General features: G+C 47.5%; 1 protein-coding gene across 1 annotated transcript in view; it reads right to left on the bottom strand.

The window, feature by feature from the left end:
- The window catches only part of ACP3 (acid phosphatase 3), a 263609-nt gene that overhangs the window by 195118 nt on the left and 48865 nt on the right, over nucleotides 1-19626 (bottom strand). The gene's annotated exons all lie outside the window — the stretch shown is intronic.

Raw genomic sequence — 19626 nt, 5'->3', positions numbered from 1 at the left:
GTGCCGCTGCACTATTCAAATCAAGTCCCTTTTAACTGCAAAGTAACTGCAACTGTGATTGCCTGTTTAGTAGTCAAATATAGAAATATTATGTGTTTAGAGGAGTTCTGACAACGTATAAGTGTCTGGTGCCACTGCACCTGCTGCACCTTTCAAATCATGACCCTTTTGGCTGCCTGTTTAGTAATAAAATATAGCATAGCTCTTGTATATTAACGTTATTTTTAACGTGCCATGTTTATTACAACATTTAGAATTTGATCATAATGACCGAATACATTAAGTTGAAAAAATTAATTTGATAATGCTTACAAAGTGCAAAGAAAAGTACTGAGGCATGAATAGGAAATGCTACAAACATTCTAGGGCTAAAGCATTTGCTTTACACAAATAAGTATTAAAAAGTAAGCATTTCAGCATACTGTTAGAACCTGCCTGCCTTTTCAGTGTGAAGAGAGCTTATCTTGACAGTGAATGGGGATTAAGCAGTGTGAACAACTTTAATAGAAGTATCGTAAATACAGCCAGGTAAAGTCAACCAAAAAAAAGATCCACAAAAGTTCCAGCGAATGAACACAGCAATTCCGAGATGGGAACTAATAAGAGCCCCCTTTTAACATATAATAAATACAAGATATTTCACAAGGGCAGCTCAAGCACTGTAGTCGAAACCTAAAATGTAATTCTTTCTCATGGACCCAAATAGTAAATTAGCCAGTACAACTCACATTTCACCCACTGTCCAGACGACAACCTGACCCAAAACTGTGGGTGTCACAATGAAACTTCAACTACTTTTTAACTCTATACATTAAAGAGATCACCAGCCACCTTCTCAGCGGAATTCCTCAGAGCTACAAAGTAATTCCCTTTTCTGAGCCCCCCCTGCTCTTTTTCTGTGCCACAAACCACAATTTCTATCATTAAAACTCAAAAGACATCATTAAGACTTTGGCGTAACTCAACATTTGCCATAAAGCAGTAAGTGGGGGCAAGAGGGGTTCCTTATGCTGGAGCCTTGGGGAGCCCCACTGGTGGGTATCCTTGATCTGGTGGTCCGTCCACCAGAGTACCACCAATTCATACCCAGACACCGCGACGGCCACTAGATTTCCCTACCCGAGACCCCCATTGGATACATGGAGCTTTTGGGCATAGAGATTGCACAATGGCTGCCGCACACAGGGAACAAAACTTACTGCACATTAAGGTCATTGTTGTTTTCAAGGACAAAACTCTGCCCTGGGAGTTTGTTCTTGGGTTCCTAAGGTGTAGGAAGAACCAGTTCTGGAAGCTGCTGAGCAAGAGAGAGGCATGACTCACATTTCCTGATAAGTAGTTCACTTATTCAAGCCGAGGCGTTCACAGTAGGATTATTTGCAAGTCCGCACATGGTCACTAGCCCGGGGGCGTGTGACAGTCGCTGCCTTCAAGGTAATTTGAATCCAAAACAGAGAAAGTGTTGTTCCGTCCATCTTCCTGCCAAACCTGTGTTTCCCCTTCAAACTCTGCTACTATAAAGTGCAGTTCGTGCGTTTTGTCTGGCGTTAGCCAACACCTTTCGAGTTTACTAAAGTTATATCCACACTATACTTTCAGCCACCCGATTCATCCATTGGCCTATTTTTGTGCCATTGTAATTGTAATTGTATAGGCATTTATATAGCGCACTACTTACCCGTAGGGTCCCAAGGCGCTTCGACCGCTGCGAAACCCTTCCTGGCTTCCCTGAGAGATGGTCCCTTAATGGGTATCTCCAGGGTGAGACCAGGCATCCCCGGCGGTCTGGTGGGGCCGTTAGTGAAGATGAGGCAAGCTAATGCCCAGAGTTGCCGAGTGTGATCGCTGATCAGAGTGGGCATCGAGGCGAGAGAATTATCGAGTCCGCTGACCCTGGTCCAGAAACCTGCCGCGCCGGGAATCGAACCCTGGTCCCGGGCCGTCCTCTGCTCTCGGGTCTGCCGCCTCTAACCAGTGAGCCACACTACTTCACTTCACATTTTCCTTTCGCCCGCCATAGCATACAACACAGGGCAGTGTGCCAGCCCACTCCAGCCCTTAGATAAATTCCCTGTGAGTGACACCGCCTTCAGCTCTTTCACAGGGAGCATGTGCACACAAAATAGTTCCCTTCGGTGCCAGGGCCTACAATCGCGACGTGTTTCTTTGTGAAACAAAACATTTCTGCTCATAGTCCGTGTTCTGTATGTTCTGAAGCTTCCCCTAAAGTACCGCTTTACAAGAACCATTATCAAACAAAACAAGCATTGACAAAGACAAAAGGTTGACAGCCAACGCAAAACTCATTAGCTTTGCCAGTGTCCCTTCATAGTCATTCCATTCCCATTCACACAATTAATTATACAATACGAAGTAATGCATCGAAACAGGATGCATGATACTTCTTTTTACACCTTTCAACCACCTTTGCTTATCTTTCAAATACTGTAATATGTATAGATTGCATCTCATTGTAAAGGAATCATCTGTTTAACTTCCAGTGTAACTTCCTTTAGGAAGGAACTAGCGTGGTCCAACTTGTAGTTTAATAACGGGTTTCATCTGTGAAAGACCTCATGCTGCTGTTTTGCTCTTTCTGAAAAATGAAACAACTCTTCGGCTACTTCAAATTTCTGCATTTTTTACACGGAAATGAAATAAAAGGATCAGCCGAGTGAATAATTGGGGATAATTTTGCTTTTCACCCCATTCTTTTCCTCTCTGCTAATGTATAACCCCAAGGCAAATTAAAATCGACATGACACGATGAGCTTGGCCCTCAACCAGAGATCTTATCCCTAGGACACAAGGGATGCTTGACATGTGCATCCAACCCATACTGGAAGCTCCACCAGGGTAGCAAGAGCGAACTTTGAAAGAGGCGCTAGACTGACAACAGACGGAAAGAAGCAGGACTGAAACAGGAGGAGGGGAGGAAGATGGATCACCGATAACCAACTAAACATGGCAGAGCTGTGCTCAACCGCAGCATGATGGAGCAACGGAAAGATAAGCTTGATCCAAGATGGCGTCTGCAGCACCACAAAGAGATCCCAGAGAATGGGCCAACCCACCACATGAAGCTGTGCTGGATACTGAGAGGAGCGGAGCCAGCGCACAGAACCCTCACGGGTGACAAGTAGCGATTTACAAATCTACTGATAGATCACACCTTGTGTAAAGCTACCCTTGTCTAACCGAGACGGCATGGAGTGAGTTCTTTAGCTGAGATATGGGGACAACAGGACACGTAATCTCACCCCCTGCATGAACGTTAAGAACCTCAGCAACGTCTCGTAAGGGCACTGCTCTGGAGACCATTGAAAAAGAGGTGCCCACCACACAGGTCCATAGGGAGATGGGTTGCTGACAGCAATGAGGGGCCACCGAGCAGAGTTGGTAGGGAGACAACACTTACAAGTAAGCAGAAAAAGAACAAGCATTGGCATAGCCAATAGGTCTCACCTTTGCGACCTTATAAGTATTTGGTTATGCAGCACAATATTCTTACTGCAACAACATTAACTGTTGCATGGTTAAACACGTATAAGGTCCAAAAAGCGAGACCTATTGACTATGCCAATGCTTGTTTTAACTATTGGGCTTATTTCAAAAGTTTTACATGAAAGCGCAAATTCGGTTATTTTCTCAGGAATAAAATGGCACTTCCCACCTACCAGATCCACCAGGAATGAACAGCTGCAAATCATCAGCTGAAAATATCTGAGCGAGTAGAGAAGCAGACAGTCGCACAAACGAGCCCAGTGACAGCGTGCGCGAGGCAGACCGAGATTGATTGTATTAGATTATTACAGATGTAACAGCAGCAAGGTGATTCACACATATTTTACATGAAAGTGCAGTAAAGTCACCGCGGTCTCTGATGGGTTAATTTCAGCACACAACAAAAGGCAATGGCGAACTCTGGAGATGAAAGGTGCCCCGCAAAGTGTGCCAAAGCGCGCTGAAGTTGCCAAGACCAATTAAGCAATATTCTCCGACAGCAAAGGTTAATCAGTGACGACTTTTACATCCTAGCTCACAGTCCCAGGAATTCGGAATTGGAGGCAATAATGGCGCTGCGCCATCGCAGAGTTTTTCATTCTACAGTCATTTATTGCTGCAGTAGCAGGAGTCCAGTGAAACTGCTGAGACGTTCCTTGTCACCGTGTGATGAGCTGCGACAAAGAGGCTGTACGAGTCAATGCGGGAACTCACTTGCCACATAAGAATGAGGAGGGTTGGCGCTTCGTCTTCGAGGCACAGTGGTTCCAGGCGAATGCCAGGAGAATTTGTTTGTAGCGTGCAAAATAATTTGCGATACGAATATTACAAAAGTTGCTAAGACATAATAAAACGACAAAAACATATTTAACAGCACATAGAATGTACCTTTTAAACAGTGCTTAATTGCAAAAAGAAAGCGCTACAACACAAGCGCAGCCCCGCAGCTGCGAAAGTTAACTGTTAACTGAGAGGGGGAGCTGGAGGTGAGCCTGTGAGTGGTGCGCGCGCGTGCCTGGAAGGGCGACGGCTAAAGACCCTGAGAGGAAAGTCAGATGGCGCCTGTGCGCGTAACTGTGCACATAACAGAAAGCTTTACGCCACAAGCAAAAGTATGTGGTGAGCTTTTTGAAGCCCACTTACTAAAAGTCTCGCCAGAGCAGCGCATGAGCTGGCTCAGGCGAGACCTAAAAAGAAACAAACAGCCAGCACCCCTCCTATAGCCTACCAAGGGAGCAGCTAGTGGAGGACCCAGGGAGAGCCACCGAAAGCAGGCATCTGATAACATACAGGCAACCCCTACTTTCCTCATGGTGCAGCAGATGGAACATGGAATTAATCATACTTGGGGGACACATGGAAGGACACATCCGACAACACATGGGCAAGCATTACCTTCCAAAGACAGTAGGCAATGGACCCTTGTCCTGGCAGGGACAAATCAGCCACAGTCACAAAATACATGTGGATTAGTTCCAGGCACAACACGTAAGAAAACGGAAAATACCAAAGGTGGACTCTCCGATGAGGGCAGGGTAGAGAGTCTGTCTTGGTCAAACACAAGAACAGGATTAGGGTATCCTCTGACAATAGAGTGCATATAGTAGGGGGCGAAGCCATACCCCTTTGAGGACTCATGATGTTCTTTGTTTTAGGTGTCAGTGAGGTGCCTCTCGGGAAGGATTACAACTTATGTTACTAACTACCGGGGTGAGGAAGAGGATCAGGAGGTAACAAAGATTGTGTGCCCTCATCATTCTCTTTCAGTGTTGGGGGTGGATGTTGGTCCTATCTCTGTTGGCCACCAGGTGGAGTCTCTCTATAATGTGCTCTGTCTTCTTGGTGTTCAACTCTAGACAGATGGTCTTCATCCAGTGGCTAATTTCAGTCATGCAGGCATTGAACTTATTCCTGGTCTTGTTCGGGAGGGAGAGAATAAGTTGTGGGTGGTCGTCGTCAGCATAGGAAAGGACGTTGATGTCATGAGAGCGGGTGATGCTGGCTAGAGGAATCACCTGTGAAATGAAGAGGCTCAGGGAGGATCCTTGTGGAACTCTGCAGATGAGGAAGCTGAATTACGCAAACACCCTCTATGCCAGGACTGCAGACCATTCAGTACTCAGTGGCCAGAATCACTCTCAACCCCCCACGCTGCACTCACATCGCACCACACCTGAAGAAGCTCCACTAGCTCCACATTCACAAGTAAGCACATTTCAAACTCCTGACCCACACTTTCAAGGCACTAAATAATCCTGGCCCAGCATTCCTCAACAATCGCATCTGCTTTCACAAACCTTCTGTACACCTCTGCTTGTCCGAACTTTTGCTTGCGCACATCCAATGCATACCGAAACGCAGATCCTAAAGCGCAGAGTGATCTGCTGCTACACATAAGCGCCTCCTCCTCACTTCTTGAACTATGCAAGAAGCTGAAGACCTGTCTTTTTGAGTAGTTTCACTATGTCTAGGTATGATTAGACCCACACCTGCTCAGTGCCCCGTTACGCTACCGGGCAATAGTGTGGTCTATAAATCTGCATAAATTTACATAATACATTCCATGTCCTTCTCATAATGACCAAATTCAAGAAAGTGATTAGTTATATATGTTGTGTTTCTTTTGAAGAAGATATTAATTTAGCATTCCACTAGCCGAATCCAAACCATACAAGTCATCATGTTGATGTACTTTAATCAACACAGATCAGGCAAATGATGTTCTCTGAATTGCAACTGACGTGTTTATTGAGTTGCCAAAGTGTTTGTAAGGCCCATGATGTCAATGTACAAACAATACACCTGCCTCATGGAAAGTGACCCCTCACCAGGGGTAAACCTCATGATGTAGTAGTCCTAACTTCAGAATTCAGTGTAGATGTTCTTGTGTGTACCAAAATGTTTTGCAAGTTGGTACCTCTTTTAATGGAGAACATAGATTTCTCCAATACAAACTGCCAGAATCTAGGAGGTGCCAATTTATGTTAATGGCCTTCTTCACACTGTTGGAAAATATTATAGGTGATTATACAACTCAATCTTTCATCTTCTGCTCTGGGGGGTTGTTTGTAATAGAGCCTCTAGAGTATCGTTGCCTGCTCAAAATGCGCTGATTTTAGCAGTACCGAGGCAACCAGGGCCTCTGACCAACAGAACTTCCCATGATTAAAATTAACAATGGGTAGTAACCAGGCCCCGTTCTGAGGAGACCTCGGACATATATGGGGTCAAAACATTTTTGCAATTCATTATGCTTTGTAAAGCGTATATTGCAATTCACAAAGACATTGTGACATAGGGTTGTGTGGTCACAAAGCCTGTGATTTTGGGAACAGCAGGCTTTTCTAATGCAAAACCATTTAACACAACGGGCCACTGGGTTTACAGTCAGCCTTCCACCGCTGAGGAATGATCAGGTAATTTGTTCTGCTCATAGAAAAAATAAGAGAATAGAATAAAACTTTGACAATAATTGGGCATGGTGAACCCAATTTCCTGAACTTCATCTCAGCATGTGGTAGACTGGGAGATTTGGTGTCGTGGCTGATGATATAAACTTCTGTAAGAACTCATTGCTGTTGACAGATTTGACCCATCTAGTACACCCTAAATACAAGGATTATTGCTTCCTGATGTTTCCTTGAGGGTTACAAAGATAGCGTTTAGGTACCCTTCCTATATGTCACCATGCACTCTTGTATACCATTCAAATATGTATACTTGTCTTATGCAAACTGAAATGTTCACATCAGCTACAGTACAATATTCCATAGGATATTGCAAAAAATGATTTATTGATTAATACGTATTGAGCAATAAAACTTGTTTGTGCGATTAATGCTTACTCACATATTCACAATCCTTCTTTCATATTTCAGGGAATAAAAATTAGAAACAAGAAAACATAGAATCCGTTAAATTAATGCATTGCGATTACTAAATGCACTTTGCACTCTGTGGCTTGTTCTGCGCAGTTCACTGTGTTGCTAGGTGTACGAAGTGTTCCACTAGCATAAAAGGCATTCCGAAAACGCTATAACCAGTGTAGTGCAGAGCTCCATTGCTCTCTGGCAGAGTTTGCTCTTTGCACATACATAGATGTGGATTAATCTAATTTGTGATAGCTGAAAAAAAACGTAAAAGCATAAATATATGATATTCAGGGACACACAGAACGCCAAAATAGCCGAACTGGTCCACTGAACTGAGAAAACCACAATGAAGATTAATGTATTCACTCAACTATGGAAATACAGTGTTTGCCGCTACATTTTAAAGCAGAAACTAAAGCACCTCCTAATTTAGCAATTTGTACAAAACCTGGGTGGTAACAGAGTAACTACCACCTTATTGTTATGTTTTATCAAGAACAATGACAATACTGCAGCTCCTGGTCATGGTCTTGTACTTTTTTAACAATATGCAGCAATCTTTAGGTCTCTGCTGTAAACAGTGCTTGCGCTGTCTCGAAGAGACACGCTGTATGTACTTTGTGGGCTTCAAACCACCCATAGGCTTCCCATTTGCTGGCTCCTTCATCGCTCTCCTATTCTTTCTCTCATTTTTTCAAGCTTGCATTCGTCATGCCTCTTCTTGTGTTTCCCACTCTCCGAGAGCAGGGACCAAGTACACTATCCCTCCGCTGCTCTCATTTTATGACCATTTTAGGGACATCATTTTTCTTGGTTTATGAGCCCTCCTCAGGAGCGCTGGTATTTTCATTCGTTTTTAGCACCTCTGTTATTCTTATGTCGTCGTACGCCCCGTGGCTGCTTGCCATGTGCCTTTCTACAATGGCTACCCAAAAAATTCTCTTGTTTCTACAGCCAGCTCCACTGAAATATGTATGCATTAATGTATGTATTCCCAGAGTGTATTTGTGTGTGTTTCCCGGTGTACGAGAAAGGGTTATTAAACAGATATTTTCAGAGGTAAGTCTTCTGAATTGTTTGTTCTCCCTTCCCCCTTCTTTATGTGATTGTGCCAGACGTGGGTGCTCTTGGGCAAAGTTCCAGGCTAAAATCAACTGATGACTAAATGAAAGCAAATTTGCAATCCATTGCCTCTAACCAATACTTTGTCTGTCTCCCCAGAGCACATGCATCATCAAACAGAACTTTGCATGGTTTTCAGTGACATGTTGTGACCAAAGTTAATGACAAAGAGTCCTGAGGGGGCCTGGGAACGCCCCTCCCCCCCCCCACCCACATGTTGCTACGCAAGGTCCTACATCCGCCAGATAGTTCCAGCTTTTGTGCTAGGTATCTTGGGGTGTTGAAATGTATGGCTTTATAGGTCATGCAAGCGATTTTTAGATGAATTTATGTTTCATACATGAGTGAGTTTAGGGATTTCAGCTCAGGGGAGATGTGATTGTTTCTTTTTGTTCCAGTGATGAGTGTGACCGCAGCATTAAAGGAGGACCGTAAAGGGGACAGTTTGTATCTGGGAAGGTCACTGAGCGTGGCACTTCCGTACTCAAGTTGTTTGTCTAGTATAATTCCCAGAGATCTCAGAGTCTACAAAGTGAAGAGTACCATTGTAAGCAGTGATGTGCGCATACTGCACACATCACTGCAATGTCACCAGTTAAGTGGCCTTGATTGTACCTTACTTTGCACCATGCATATCTCTGTAAAGTGCTCCACTGATATTTTTTGGCGGGGTCTGGAGCCGCACTGTACAAGGGTCATGAAGCGCTGCTTGGGTTTTCAAGGTAATGCATCATCTGATCCATGCTGTTGGCCCTCTGTAACCAAACTACAGGGTGATCATCGGAGCAAACAGGGAGTGGACTGTGCCTGCCCAACACGAGCAATAAAGGCAAGACTAACTGTAGGTCTGGTCAAGTGGCCACACAACTCTCTAGACAGCTTCATGGTGAACTGGAATTAGGCCACAGACTTGCCAGAAACCCAACTGAAAACTAGGAAACTGGGCTCATTCCGGTGCAGTGCGGAGGATGAAAGCAAATTTTCTCACCCAGCATAGGTTTATGTAAAGATCACTGCAGAGAAGTGGCTCAGAGCGGTGGAGAGCGTGTGTATATGTCCAGTAAGACTATTCTGCTCTTTCAAGGGTAAGTAACCTAAAGGCCTTGACAGCATCATTGTTGTTCAGGGACACAGGCATTTTTACCTACTCCCACTGAAGAAAGCGCCCAGTGAGACTTCTTACTGTCCATGCTCCATAACTAGGGTTCCTGACTACCCTTCAGTGTGGGATATGTGCGGGGCTACGTGTGTGTGGCCTTTTTACCTACACCAGGGGCAGGCTCATGGCGGCCCTGGGCAGGGAGCGTAGGTAGGGGGTCCCGGAAGACGGGGTCCGTGCGGGGCGGAGCGCGGAGGCCAGTGAAGAGGGGGGGGTCAGGGTGTTTGGAAGTGGAAAAGAGCCGGAGGCCACCAAATCCCTGCCAGGGGCCGCCACGCAAATATGTATCCATCCTTAGAGGATTATTATATTAAGGATATATATTGGCGTGGTGGCCCATGGGGTTTGGTGGCCCTGTGCAGGTGCACAGCTTGCACATGCCTAAGGCCGCCCCTGCTTACACCCCCTGAACACAGTGCCTAATGAGTCTCTCCTCCTGACAATTCTCCATGTGTGGGACATGTGTAGGCGCAATGAATGTGGTGGTAGTCTGGGTGATGGTGGAGTTCAAGGATGCTCAGGACGTTGCTGCTGTACATCCGTCCAGCATGCACCGAGGTAAACTCACATCTTGACCACTTCAAGGGACTGACAGCAAAAGCACACAGAGGACCAGAACGCTGGTGTATTCCTGGACCCCTCTCCTCATGTCACAGCAGCAAAGCTTCTTCCAAGAATCCAGGCGGTGCCCTGTGTATAGGAGGACTGAACTGTGCCCAGCAAGCATGCAGGCTCCCCTGGATGTCCAACTCACTGGTGATCCTCTTGGAAGCGCAGGCATTTAGCCTGAGCGAACCAAAGTACAGCCTTTGGTTACAGGAGAGTGTTTCAGCCAATCTCTGAAGAGTGCATCTTCCTCGCTGGTTTTAAGTCTTCGCCATCTTCCAGAACAGTCTCTCAAAGGTCACGCCAAAAATTGTCACATTTGTAAAACTGGTCGAATAGGATATAGTCTCAACTGCTGCATTTAATTTATATATACAGAGATATGTAGTGAAACAGGTTCAACCTGCTGCTGCGCTCACTGCCTGTCATCCTTCTGAAGTGAAAAGCTGAATACTTTTGAGTTTAGTTACAACAGGAGCTATTACTAGATTGGTGGCAAACCATAGGACCAGTGTTACCTTGTAAATAATACTGTGATACATGTGTCTGGTGGAGCTTGCTTACAGACCTTTGATGGTCAGCTCTGCATGCAGGACTCTTCAGAGGCAGTAGAGAGAGAGCCCTGTGGTCAGACTTGCCTTGCCGAGGACTTACAAGCGCTCTAAACGTTATGTGCAAGTTGCAGATCTTGTTGGGCAGACTTTGCTTGTTGCACAGGGTCTGTTTTTCGCACTTGCCAACACGTTCTAATCATACATGACTTTGTCCTTCTGTGTTCAGACCAGCGTCCTAGCCAGGAGGACGCTCTATGGTGGCATCCCCACCCACTGAGCGGGCACCCATGGTGTGAGCACTGGCTCCAACCTGAGGCTTGCTTGAGAGCATCAGTCCAGGCAGTGGGTGGTGCGCAGGCTGCAGAGACCCCAAAGGAGGAAGTGAATGGGGCAGCTGTGATAAAGTCACTCGGGCCTCCCCAGAATAGAGCGTGTGGTTTTATTCTATCAGCTTCTTGCAAAGAGTCCAACCACAAACAGCTGAGCAGCAGCTTTCGCCTTGACGTGGGCGGCAAGTTGTGTAGCGAGCAGAGACATCCGTGAAGGCGGTGTGGTCTGCTATGTGTCGTAGGAATATTTTTACATTGTTATTGATCTTGTTCTAATGGGATCCATTTGGGTCTGTGTGTCGGAGAAGGATAAAGCAGACCTCGCTGAAAGAAGTCTTTGCCCCTCTGCTCCACTCCACTCTTTGCTGCTCTGCTCCACTCTTTGCCGCGCTGCTCCGCTCCACTCTGCCGCTCTGCTCCGCTCCAGTCTTTGCCACCCTGCTCACCTCCACTCCTTGCCGCTCTCCTCTGCTCCACTCTTTGCCGCTCTCCTCTGCTCCACTCTTTGCCGCTCTCCTCTGCTCCACTCTTTGCCGCTCTGCTCTGCTCCACTCCACTCTTTGCGGCTCTGCTCCACTCTTTGCGGCTCTGCTCTACTATTTGCTTCTCTGCTCCGCTCCACTCTGCCGCTCTGCTCCGCTCCAGTCTTTGCCACCCTGCTCACCTCCACTCCTTGCCGCTCTCCTATGCTCCACTCTTTACCGCTATGCTCTGCTCCACTCTTTGCGGCTCTGCTCTACTATTTGCTTCTCTGCTCCGCTCCACTCTGCCGCTCTGCTCTGCTCCACTATTTGTTGCTCTGCTCCACTCTTTACTGCTCTGCTCCACTCTTTACTGCTCTGCTCCACTCTTTACTGCTCTGCTCCACTCTTTACTGTTCTGCTCTGCTCCACCCTTTGCCACTCTGCTGTGCTCCACTCTTTACAGCTCTACACTTTGCCTCTCTGTTCCACTCTGCTCCGCTCTTCTCCACTCCATTCTCTGCTGCTCTGCTCCACTCTTTGCCTCTCTGCTCCAGTCCATTCTTAACCAATCTCCTCCGCTTCACTCTTTGCTGCTCAGCTCCGCTCCAGTCTTTGCCACTCTGCTCCACTCTTTACTACTCTGCTCCGCTCCATCTGCCGCTCTGCTCCCCTCCAATCTTTGCCACTCTGCTTTGCTACACTCTTTGCCGCTCTGCTCCGTTCCACTCTTTGCCGCTTTGCTCTTAGCCGCTCTGCTCTTTTCCACTCTGCTCTGCTCTCCTCCGCTCCAATCTTCGATGCTCTGCTCCACTCTACTCTGATCCACTCTATGCAGCGCTGTTCCACTCCACTCTTTGCCACTGTCCCGCTCTGCTCCGCTGCACTTGTTCACACTCCAGTCCACTGTTTGCAACTCTGCTGCCCTCTGTTCCACTAAAGTTTAGTCATGCCTGGCTAAAACCCATTGGCAAAGCAAATACCTATTGCATAGGCGAGACCTACTAGCTATGCCTATGCTTGTTTTCCAAATCGCACCACACGAGGTAAAGTTACTGCTAACCTCAACATGAGTACAGATATAAGATTTCAGGCAAGATTGCTATCTGAAGAAATCTTATACACATAAATCTAAATTACTTTTAATCCCGCAATAAATAAAGAATTTAAGATAGCAAACCTTGAAGAGAAGGGATCACCCCAGCCCAGTTGTTGTAGGCACGTTGAAACGACTCCGAAGTTTATAACAAAAGGCCTGCGGGTTTACATTTCTCTAATAGTCACAACCTAATGTTATACCTGGGTAAGTAGACACCCCGCTCAGCAGCATTTGGCATTGTCATGGCTTGGAAACAACTCCTTTGCACGTCCTGTTGGAATTCATAAGTAACAGGACCGCCCTCTTCCAAAGCCCACCTTTGGTCCAGGTGAATGAGAGGTGTGTTTGGTGCACCGGCGATTCATTACAGGACCTTGACGTGATAACGTCGTGACCCTGGGCCACGTGGCTTGGCTGATTGTTTTTGCATCACCAGCTCACCGCCCATAATGAGCCACAGACGAAGAACAGCACTGGGCATTACTAACACAATACATCATTCAGCGTCAGTTAAGGGTGTAGTTCTGTGTGTAGGTATTTCTGCAGTTTTTAGTATAGTGTGGTGCTTTGTATATGTTACAGAGATGCAGTGTGTATCGGTGTATGAGTGCAGACGTGCCTCTGTGGTTAAGACGGACACTTTGCTTCGCTGTAGGTCCCAAAGCTCTCTTTACCAATTAGTACCAAACTTGGAAGAAGTAGGTTTACCCATAGCCAAATTTCGCACACAGAAGTCGGGAACTGCTGGCACAGCTGTCTTTCCACCATTTGGTGCCTTTTCTTGCTTTGATGAATTTGCATCCAGCTGTTTCTGAGATATAAGGCACAAGGGATGCTTAAATTCATCTCAGCCCCCGGGCAATTACATGGCACTACATTCCAGTTCATCATTTTATTCCCCTCAGATTGTCACACCAGAAAGGGATCACCATTATACAAGTCAGACCTGATCCTGCTCCAATAGGAAAACTTCCCCCAACCTGCCAGGTCCACTGTGAGTGGGAAAATAAACATTCTAGATGAATTCAGCAATGTTGAGCCTCCCCAGTGAGGTGCATAAGTCCTATGGGGCAGAGGACCCAAGTCTGGCACACTCGCCGCACTTAGGCCATCTCATTGAAAAAGGCAAACATGTGATGGGTGAAATGGTCATATTAATTTCAGCTACTACTAATCGCTATGTGCATCATTCCAGTCCGTTGTTTTGCTTACCGTGCCACTCCAGAGAAGGACCAATTTTAATGAAATGAGACTTGACCCTGCTTCATCTATGACAGTCCAGACCAGGGTTCTCCAAAGTTGGTCTTGGAGATTATAATCAATGCCAGATTTGCAGCATAGCCCCATTTAGATAAATGTAGTTATCTTAAAAATCTGACATGGACCCAGCCCTCCAGGACTAATTTTGGAGAACACTGGTCTAGACCATCCTGGCAGGGAAGGTCCCCTCCATACAGGAACAGAAGAAACCCCAAAGCAGTCTCTGTCTTTTAGGGATTGCAGCATCAGGACATAGGACGTAAGCTGCAACCCCCTGATGAGGCCGTACAAGGCTGAAACTGGCCTGAGGTTTATTGTGTTCCTGTTCAGAGGCGACTTAACCTGTACATTTTGGATGTGGTGTGGAAATATGCAGTTAGCTTCTGTCTATAGTGGCGTAGATGGGCTAAAAAAGATTTAATGGAATGCTGCATAGTGTAATTATCAGCAGCAGATATGAATTTAAGCATTCCGTCCATGACTTTTGAGCTAAATATCTTTTGTGACAGGCTACCATCTGTGAGAAGTTGGCCTGGCATATGATGTCCAGTATTCTAGTTGGCACCTTACACCAGTCCAAATGACCCTTATTGATGGTAGGTTTAAGACAACCTTTATAGAAAGCTATCCTAGTGGTAGCTGTGGAGAGCAGCCTTCAGGCTAAGTCTTGAAGGAATGTAAAGCAGCTTGTTTTACCAGTCTATAATCTCTTGAATGATAAAATGAAAGTACACCACACAAGGTAAATATATAAAATATATGTATTTATTCTAAACACAACCCCTCTAACGTCTTTATGAGGCTAGAGGCAAAAGTACAATACATGAACTTTAAATAGCACACAGTAAAGAGCACAGTATACGTTTTGCCCTAGGGGCCTCACAAACCATATACTAAAATAGTGGTATAAGAACCACGTGAGAGTTAGAAGTGAGGCCTAGGGGCTGTAGAACCGCTGGGGCAACCAGGTACCACCCAAGGTAAGGACGCAGGAGACCCACGGGGGACGCTTGCAGTGTCTAAACACAGCAGCGAATCACCATTGACTTCTACGGAGAAAGTTTAAGTTACAAAGTTAGAGATTAGGGACACTTATTAGTGGACTACGGTGGAACCCCTTCAGTACTGGACACTTCGAGAGTCAAGACCTACGGGAGCACCGAAGTACTCGTGTTACCTCACCCAGGGAAGCCGGGTGCATAGGTGTCTTTTCGTGTTGGGTTAGGTTTTCGTTTTCAATGGAGAGCTACAAAGAAGTGCTGCAGGCGACCAGAGGAAAAGTGTCCGGGTGGATTCAAGAGTGGATCGGAGATCTGAAGAACCTGAAAGCATAGCCAGTGACCAGGATGGCGACAGGAAGATGCCAGCATATGTCTGGTGCTTTAAGGTGAAGCTTGACTCTTCAGCCACGAGGTCCAGGAGGCGTCAACGACAACCAGGAGCTGGATTCGAGCTGTCCCACATCGGATGTCGAGTGCTGCAGCGTCGGTATCCGGATTGGACCCAACAAGCCTTAGCAACAGCAACCCACGCAAGATGACAAGATTGGCTTTGGTGCAGACCAGCAAGGTCTGAGGGACTCACCCTTTGGGGGGTGGAGGGGGAGTAAAGGCACATCTGGGGCACATCTGGAGCAACCAGAAAAGCCCAAAAAACAAAGGATTGTCCTTCGTGGGGCCCCTACTAGCCAATGGACTAGAGATCGCGAAGGAGACTCGAGCTGCGGTGAAGAAAGCGGGCCCACGGAACACTCGTGGAGTGTAGGCCTCTCAGCTTCTGTGCAAAAGGTACCCCGGGCAAGGGCAACAAATAGCCCAATGCACACTTCGGGAAACTTCGGGAAGTAGGTGCACTGGCAAACTTGCAGGATGTCCAGGAGTTCCTATCCCACATCTCTCGTGATGGCTACAGGTCTCAGCTTTGCTGGGGACTCGTGTCGGCCTCGGAGATGTCTGGAAGTCCGTGTCCTGTGTCGCAGATTCTTCGGGATCCGGCGGGAGTCTCGAAAATGCAGACCGGCAAGATGCTTCTTTGGTACCTGTTTGAACATGGGGTCACTCCTTGACCCCAAGGGAGATTTCTTCCGTCTTCCAGTCGATATGGAATGTTGAAGATCCAAGATTTCATCTTCAGAGTTTCATCCAGGGTAATGTAAAGTCCTAGGGACTGGGGTTCTATACTTATACTAAGTTTAGGGGTTGGACTAACTCTAGGGTCCCACCTATGTGAGGACCTGGGGAGGGGGTGGTTACACCCCTTCCCCTTTGTCCAGTTTCGCGCCAACCGGTTTGAACTTGGAAATGCATAGAGCACCTTGTGTGCCCCAGGCAGTGTCTGAAAAGCATTCACTGAATGCAACCCACCCGGCCCCAATACACTAAAGCCTGTCTGGGGAGGTGCTGGCACCTCCCTGGAAAGGAAACCTATTGTCCAGGCCCCCCGTGCCGGAGTTTCGTCCAGCAGCAGGAGGGCAGACTCGTGTCTGTGGCAGCAGCATCCATTTTGTGATGCTGAGGCTCTTTTAATTACATTTACCGGGTAAGTAAGTGTGTACATGTCTTCTTCCTCTAGAAGGGTGGAAAGCTACCCCCGTCACCAGAACTGGCGGCGGGGTAGGGGAAGGGGGTAGTATTCCAAAGTGTTTGACACCAAACACGACATGTTTTGATAAAGCCAAACCAAAGTTCGCATTAACCGCGAGGATTATAATGCACTTAAGAGTATATGGTATGGCCATATCAGAGAACAGCTATAAGGAAGGGATTCCAAAAGCTGCAGAGGGGCACAGCTCATGCTAGGGCACGATCTCACACAAAACCAATCACTCTGCCTTCAGGATTGTCAAGGACTGCCATAGAAATGACTTGTAGGTTAATATGTGTCTGTTTTAAATGGTGGATATAGGTATACTATATCCCAGTAAGGGGTTCTTACACCACCTTACCCAGGCTGCAAGTGCAGACCTGTGGTGCCATTTTGGAAGGTTTCCCAGGGGTGGTATAATACATGCTTCAGCCCCTGGTAGGCCTCTGGGGTACCTATGCCCTTGGTAACTGAGATAGCATATACTAGGGACTCACAACTCAGTAACCAATCTGGTGTGTACCTAATGTACATGCAAACAATTTAGAGAGAGAACAGCTAGGCTGGGGTCCTGATTAGCCGGGCCACAGCCAGACTAAAGTCGATAAACCAGTGAAACACAGCAAAAAGTGGGGGTAACCATAGGAAGCAGATCCTTCTCTCCTACACCATCTACAGATAAAAAATGGAGAATTTGTTGCAAACAATGAAAATGAAAACAATGTGCAGGCGTTACGTAGACTCATGAGCAGTAGACTCCCCTACCTTTGTCTATGTCTGTGAATAGAGGGTGAAAGGGTGACCATCTTGCCGTCCTGACGAGTGGTCGCTCCCCTCGCATCCTCCTCCTGATTACTGTGGTATCGTTCAGCTCTTCTGCTTGCATTGTGATCCGCTCGCGCAATCCTCTAACTTAATCCCTGTACATTATTGAATAATTGCATTTTCTTAGCGCCTTAACTACGTGCACCGCTAGACACTCTTTACTGCACTGTAGTGGCTCCATTTGCATTGATTGTGTTCATATTGTGATAGCGCTTCGTCTGAATGCACCTCTGGCCATTTACTCAGAACTAGACTGTGATCGTGTGAAAAGCGCCTTAGAGTGTACTTATTTTGCATAGCGCTTTGCCTGCGTGCATTTGACTGTTCATTTCCTTGGGCTGAAATCACTTTCTACTTAGCGCTTCCACTCCACGCTTGTACACGCTCCCACTGCGGCAGTACCCATACTATACCTGGCCCTCAAAGCGCCCCTTTGCCCCCACTGCCAGTGCCCCTTCTCGCCCTGCATTGCCGCATTTCTTGTTGTTGTTGCTGCCATTTTGGCTGTTGACCCGAGCCCTCCTTCGACCTCGCTCCTGCCTCCCTGCTGCCCCTCCCACCCACGAGAACTACAGGCCGTCCTCAGCCTCTGGAAGAGCTGTGACCATCTTGCCGTCCTGACGAGTGGTCGCTCCCCTCGCATCCTCTTCCTGATTACTGTGGTATCGTTCAGCTCTTCTGCTTGCATTGTGATCCGCTCGCGCGCTCCTCTAACTTAATCCCTGTACATTATTGAATAATTGCATTTTCTTAGCGCCTTAACTACGTGCACCGCTAGACACTATTTACTGCACTGTAGTGGCTCCATTTGCATTGATTGTGTTCATATTGTGATAGCGCTTCGTCTGAATGCACCTCTGGCCATTTACTCAGAACTAGACTGTGATCGTGTGAAAAGAGCCTTAGAGTGTACTTATTTTGCATAGCGCTTTGCCTGCGTGCATTTGACTGTTCATTTCCTTGGGCTGAAATCACTTTCTACTTAGCGCTTCCACTCCACGCTTGTACACGCTCCCACTGCGGCAGTACCCATACTATACCTGGCCCTCAAAGCGCCCCTTTGCCCCCACTGCCAGTGCCCCTTCTCGCCCTGCATTGCCGCGTTTCTTGTTGTTGTTGCTGCCATTTTGGCTGTTGACCCGAGCCCTCCTTCGACCTCGCTCCCGCCTCCCTGCTGCCCCTCCCACGCTCCGCCCCCTCAGCTATCCATTTCAATGACCAATGCTCCAACGCGCAGCGTCCACGCGCTGCGGCCGCGCCGAAGGTGTGCCAAAGGTAAGCCCGTCTACGCCCGTCCGCGCCTGGACCGCGCCTAGCGCCAGACCCCCTGGCCCCCGTACCACCCACCCCACCCGCATCACATACGACGCCTCCACCCTCTTAGCCCTAAACCCCGGCCGCCTCCCCAACTGCGCCCTAGCCGCTCCTGGACACACCCATGGACCCTTCACATGCAACTCATGCAAGTATGACGGCACCAAGACTACCTCCTCATCCACTAACACCAAACAGATTTCCGACACCAACCACTTAAAATGCATCCTGCTCAACACCCGCTCGGTCCACAGACACGCCATCGACCTTTGGAATCTACTAGACACCATCTCTCCGGACGTCGCCTTCCTAACAGAAACATGGATGAACGCCTCCTCAGCCCCAGACATCACCATCGCCATCCCGGAAGGCTTCAAGATCATCCGAAAAGACCGCACCCACCATACAGGAGGAGGCATCGCTATCGTCCACAAGAATTCCATCCGCATCTCAACCAGCTCAGACGTCAACCTCGCTAGCGCCGAGCACCTTCACTTCCAGATCCACACCGACCCCAAGACCACACTCAGAGGCACCCTCCTCTACAGGCCACCTGGACCCCGTGCACAATTCAGTGAAGACATCAAGGAATTTATCACCCCACACGCCCTCCCCTCCGAGGACTACATTCTATTGGGAGACCTCAATTTTCACCTGGAAAAGAGCAACGACCGCAACGCCACCACCCTTCTGGACAATCTCGCCAACCTCGGACTTAAACAACTTGTTAATACCCCCACTCACTACGCAGGTCACACACTCGACCCTATCTTCACCTCCAGCAAACATATCTCCTTCAGTCACACCACAGTTCTCCATTGGACGGACCACAGCTGCGTTCACTTTACCTACAAAAAGACCACAACCCACAACCATCCTCAACCTACTCTGCGAAGAAACTGGAACAAAATCACCATCGACCAGATTACCTCATCGCT

The sequence above is a fragment of the Lissotriton vulgaris genome, chromosome 10 (genome assembly GCF_964263255.1).
Source record: "Lissotriton vulgaris chromosome 10, aLisVul1.2, whole genome shotgun sequence".
Taxonomy (NCBI): domain Eukaryota; kingdom Metazoa; phylum Chordata; class Amphibia; order Caudata; family Salamandridae; genus Lissotriton; species Lissotriton vulgaris.
Note: the sequence above shows the minus strand (reverse complement) of the source record. Positions and strands in the feature narration are given on the sequence as shown.